Below are 5,531 nucleotides of genomic sequence, written 5' to 3'. Positions count from 1 at the left end.
ACCCTAGAGGAGAAAGCAGGAAACAACCTCCTTGACCTCCACCGCAGCAACTTCTTACTTGACACATCCCCAAAAGCAAGGGAATCAAGAGCAAAAATAAATGATTGGGACCTCATCAAGATTAAAAGCTTCTGCACAGCCAAGGTAACTCTTAAAAGTTTTAATGTGCCTCAGTTTATCTTTTCTTAAAACTTTTTTTTTAGAGTTTCATTCACCTTTGAGAGACAGAGTTTGAGCTTGAGAGGGGCAGAGAGAGAGGGAGACAAAGTATCTGAAGTAGGCTTCAGGCTCTGAACTGTCAACAGAGCCCAACACTGGGCTTGAATCCACTAACTACAAAATCATGATCTTAGCCTAAGTCGGACGCTTAACCGACTGAGCGACCCAAGCACCTCTTAGTTTATCTTTTAATACATTTTATTTTCTGGGTTCATTCCCTTATTTGCTGAAGCACATCTTCTAGGACCTTCCCAAGAGTACATATTTAATATTTTGAATTCCTTGCAAGTCTGAACATGTCTTATTTCTTGATATATACTTTGGCCTCTTATGTATATGTCCAGGTTGGTTATCTTTTTCCTGTGGAATTTCTCCATGGCCTTTCAGTGTCTCTGGTTGAGAAGTTTGGTGGCATGCTAATTTCAGATCCTTTGCATGTGACCTGCTTTTTTCTTTGTTCCTAGGCTTATGGAATATTGTGAAGATATTACTTTGTGTAGGTCTTCCTTCATTTATTCTTCTAGGCACTGAGGAGGCTTTTTCAATTCTTGAAACTTCCCTCTATTTTTTTAACTTTCTTCCATCCAGCAAGTTATCTGCTATCATATCCTCCCCTGTAAAACTGTCCCTGTGGGTTCCCATAATTTTAGTGAAGTACTGCAAAGACTGAGGACATAACATGGGTACTCAGTTGGCCACAGTGAACCAAGTGTTTCTTTCTTTACTTGTTGGAGGATTCCTGAAAGAGAGGCCCCCTGGGAATCTTTGGAAAATATCCTTCAAAACACAAAATGCAGAACCAGCAGAATATCTTTAAGTAAATGGTTTTGTTAGGGGAACGTTTTAGAAAAGGTCCCCTTCTCTTTTGACCTTGCCCCTTCCTCAATACCAGAATTAAAGTGGGCACTGTAGACATGGAAGGGCTGCATTTCAGAGAGATTGACAGGGAAGCACAAACAGGATGTGGTGACTGCCTGGCTCTGGATTAGAGGATCAGAGAGAGACTGCCAGTGGTGGTTTGAGCCTTGGGCCTGGCCCCACTTAGGGCAGATGAGCAGCAGAAGCTGCTTTCTCCGCTACCTCCACCCCTCCCATAATGGGGCTCTTTTACCTTGGGCACCAGCTCCCAGATACCAGTGTCACTCGGGTGGGCTGCTTCTTGGCCACAGCAAAATCCTTGACTTCAGTGTGCTTCCTTGCTCTTCTGTGCCATCAAAACTTGACTTTTTTTTTTTTTTTTTGTCTTGGGGCATCTGGGTGGCCCAGTTGGTTAAGGTCCGACTGTGCCTCAGGTCATGATCTTGTGGTCCTTGAGTTTGAGTCTGTGCTGACAGCTCAGAGCTTGGAGCCTGCTTCGGATTCTGTGTCTCCCTCTCTTTCTGCCCCTTCCCTGCTTGTGCTCTGTGTCTTTCTCTCTGTCACTCAAAACTAAATAAACATTAAAAATATTTTTAAAATTCTGTCTTTTAGGTATTGGATATACATCAGTCCTTGCTCATGTAGTAGTTCAGTGGTTCTCAAATCTGAAAGTATAGTGGAATTAGTTGGGGAGTTTTAAAAAACAACTGACCCATCTCTACCTATTCACAAAGCCTGGGAGTGAGGCCCCGGAGTCTAAACTCTGACCCACAGTTGCCTGGCCTGGTTTGGGAAGTACTGGGGTAGCTAATGGCTTTTTAAAGGAGACAATTACCCTCTCCTTAAAGAGACCAGGTTGAAGTGACAAATGGTGACTTTTGTGGTTATGGCTTTGTCATGTGGTCCTTTGGAGTCCTTCCTACCCCCCTGTTGATGGCACTGTTTGGTGAGTGACAACTGGGAGGAGAAGCAGAAATTGTGTTTCTATTCTAAGCAACTGTCATGTATCTGGTAAGAACACCCTTGTCTTTTTGTGTGTGTGTGTGTGTTTATTTTTGAGAGAGAGACAGACAGACAGAGCACGAGCAGGGGAGGGGCAGAGAGAGAGGGAGATACAGAATCTGAAGCAGGCTCCAGGCTCTGAGATGTCAGCATGGAGCCCTATGCAGGGCTTGAACCCATGAACCACAATATCATGACCTGAGCCAAAGTCAGACGCGTAAAGGACTGAGCCACCCAGGTGCCCCAGAAAACCGTTGTCTTTAATTTAACTTAGTTGTGATTTAATTTGGCTATTTCATTGACACTCAAGGGATAGTTTTCCTTGGAAAGACTGGGAGGGAAAAGAAAATGAAAAGTTAATAAGGATTATTATAAGGGCTTGTTAAAAATTTTTATAAAAGAAAATGAACACCAGGGGGCAGCAAACTACTGCTCAGAGGAGGGTCTGCACAAAATTCAGTAGGACAAAGATAGTTTTCTTAAAAATGTGATGTGTTTGTTAAGTATTTTCTTAAAAAGGCGGCCCTCACTTTGGGGATGAGCACTGAGTGTTATGTAGAAACTAATTTGACAATAAACTATTTGTAAAAAAAAAAAAAAAAAAAAAAAAAAAAGGCGGCCCTGATGTTATAGCCACTCTTCCCTGAATGATAGTTTAAGTCTGTTCAGTGCTTCCCTCCACATTTTCCCAATAATGGTTTGAAGCATGTAGATCCCCAGGCTACATACTCTCCCACAGAATCAGTCTCCACAGGTGGGTACCTCGCATGTGTAAGTGGCTGGTGGGGGCAGGGAGACTGGGAACAGCCCAGTCCAAGTGATTCTGGTTAGCTCCCCACAAGATGAACATTCAGGCTAGAATACTGCAAATATTCCTTCTCACTGACATTCATTCACTCATTCATTAATTCACCAAAAATTCCGCAAAAATATGCCAATGGAAAGGTGTTTATGAGTCCATGTGGAATTCAGATCCACTAAAAAATTGCCACAAAGATTATATAGAGCATGCCAAACACATACATGCACTGTTTCAATAAATATAGTAATGGGTACTTGGTCAAGTAGCATTAATATCATTTATTCTCTACATCTCAGTGACCTGATAGTAGCTGATGAAATGAAACTTCCGGACTCATTCTATGAAGCCAGCTTCACTTTGATTCCCAAGCCAGAGACCCAGCAATAAAGAACTACAGGCCAATATCCTTGATGAATACAGATGCAAAAATCCTCAACAAGACACTTGGAAATCGAATTCAACAGCACATAAAAAGAATTATGCACCATGATCAAATGGGATTCATCCCTGGGTTACAGGGCTGGTTCAATATTTGCAAATCAATCAATGTGATCCATCACATCAACAAAAGAAAAGATAAAAACCATATGATCCTGTCGATAGATGAAGAAAAAGCATTTCACAAGATACAGCATCCCTTCTTAATAAAGACCCTGGAGAAAGTCGGGATAGAAGGAACTTACTTAAACATCATAAAAGTCATATGTCTGGGATGAAGACTAGGATTAAATGAGATCATGTGTGCAAATGCACTTTGTCAACTATAAAAGCCACAGGCCTTACTAGTAATATTGCCTTCTAGGCCATCCGGTCTTCTATCAAGCAGGAGTGGTGGGAATTTTCCTCTCAATCTGAATCTCTTAAAGACAGCAGTACTCTAACTGGGTTTTTAGTTTGCACACGGTAAGTGGACTCTCTGTGTTTTCTCTCTCTTGGTTTCCATGAATCACAGCAGTGCACGTCTTCATGTACTCGGCCTCAGCCAACTCCTCTCCGAAGTTCCCTTCATACAGCGTCCATCTCCTCCACCAAAAATTGTGCTCTGTGGTCCAAAGTACCTCAGCCGAAGCCTTTTCCATTGTACTATTTAGTTTCCCTGTAAATGTTAGGTTTTGTGCTGAACTGTGGCCTTGGAGATAAAAAATTCTCCATTTTGGTTTATTTGGGATAAGCTTCCTGAGTACACAAAACTGAGTGAGCCTAAGAAAAGTTGACCAGTGTGTCCTGCACTGTCCTCATCCCTCCCTTCGGGGGTGGGGGACTTTGATATCCTCGGCTTGGGCTTCAAGTTAAGCCTTTCTTTTTTCAGATAGTGAGAGTCTTTTTTCATGCTGCTTCTTCATTGCTAGAATGAGGAGAGGGGTTGGTGCGTTTGTTTTACAAGGGGGAAGGAACATATTGTTTAGCAGATCCTTTTGGGATCAGATGGACCAAAGAAACGGGTGTGGAGATGCCACAGCAACTGCTATTGTTCCTAGGGAACGCAGTAACCTGTAGCCTTACAGTTTCTCCCCAAAGGAAAAGGAGGCATTAGGTGACCTTATTCAAGATCATTCATAATGCTAATTTTGTAATGAAGTCTCTGCAAGGCACAGAAGGCATGCATTTTCTTCCTAATTTTGCACACCACAGGGGGAAAGTTTTGGGCTCACTGAAGAGAACTCAGGAGATGGCCAGGCCTGTACCCCTGCCCTCCCAACTCCCCTGGCCCTATGTCTTCTCAGTGGTCAGTCTTAGCAGGCAGGTGGCTCCTTTCCAGAACACATGCTTTGCCACTTACAGTGATCCCTGGATGAAGACAGATGAGGAGTCGGGGTCCTTCTTATCAGCAATGAACTTGGAATGGTTTCTGAGCTTAATATCAATGCTCCTCATACCCTCTGTAGGGGAGGACCAGCTTAAAAAAAGTTCCCAGTCCATCACAATTTTGACAGATATAATACAAGTCTGTCAAATTTCTATAAATGTTTCAGAAGACTTCCTTTCTTTAAAAATTTATTTTAATGTTTCTTTTATTTTTGAGACAGAGAGAGACAGGACATGAGCAGGAGAGGGGCAGAGAGAAGAGAGAGACACAGAATCCTAAGCAGGCTCCAGGCTCTGAGCTGTCAGCATAGAGCCCAGCGTTGGGCTTGAACTCACCAACTGTGAAATCATGACGTGAGCTGAAGTCAGATGCTCAACCGACTAAGCCACACAGGTGCCCCTAGAAGACTATCAACTGCTACCTGAAGCGGTTCTGTAACAGTTTTTGCCCTGGGACAGCTGCATGGCTGGTGCCTTGGGAAGCACCGCTCTGGAGGACTGTGAAAGCCCACACTCTCCAGTCCAGGACCCACCGCTGCAGGGCTCTGGTAGGTGCAAGCTCCATGCCTCAGTCCCTTCACCCTGCAGATGGAATAGGTCGATGACGCTGTGTGTCTCATGGAATTGTTGTGAAGATGAAGTGCGTTAGTCCCCGCCAACCTCTTAGAACACAATTTTGCTATTATTAAGGTGTGAGCCAAAGGCTGTCAGTCCCAAATGACAATCAGCTCTTTATTTGAAGGTGTTTGTGTCCCTGGGATGGTAGCCAAGCTGGAAATAAGAGCAGAACTTTGACCCACCCGCCCCTGCTCATCTCAGTAGATGGCACGACTTCCCTTCTCAC

General features: G+C 43.6%; 1 pseudogene; it reads right to left on the bottom strand.

Annotated features, from left to right (window-relative positions):
- Positions 1 to 5,252, bottom strand: part of LOC120239939 — a 16,082-nt pseudogene extending 10,830 nt beyond the window's left edge.
- Positions 5,253 to 5,531: the final 279 nt, after the last annotated feature.

The sequence above is a fragment of the Hyaena hyaena genome, unplaced genomic scaffold, assembly GCF_003009895.1.
Source record: "Hyaena hyaena isolate Hyena2069 unplaced genomic scaffold, ASM300989v1 scaffold_241, whole genome shotgun sequence".
NCBI classification, from domain to species: domain Eukaryota; kingdom Metazoa; phylum Chordata; class Mammalia; order Carnivora; family Hyaenidae; genus Hyaena; species Hyaena hyaena.
Note: the sequence above shows the minus strand (reverse complement) of the source record. Positions and strands in the feature narration are given on the sequence as shown.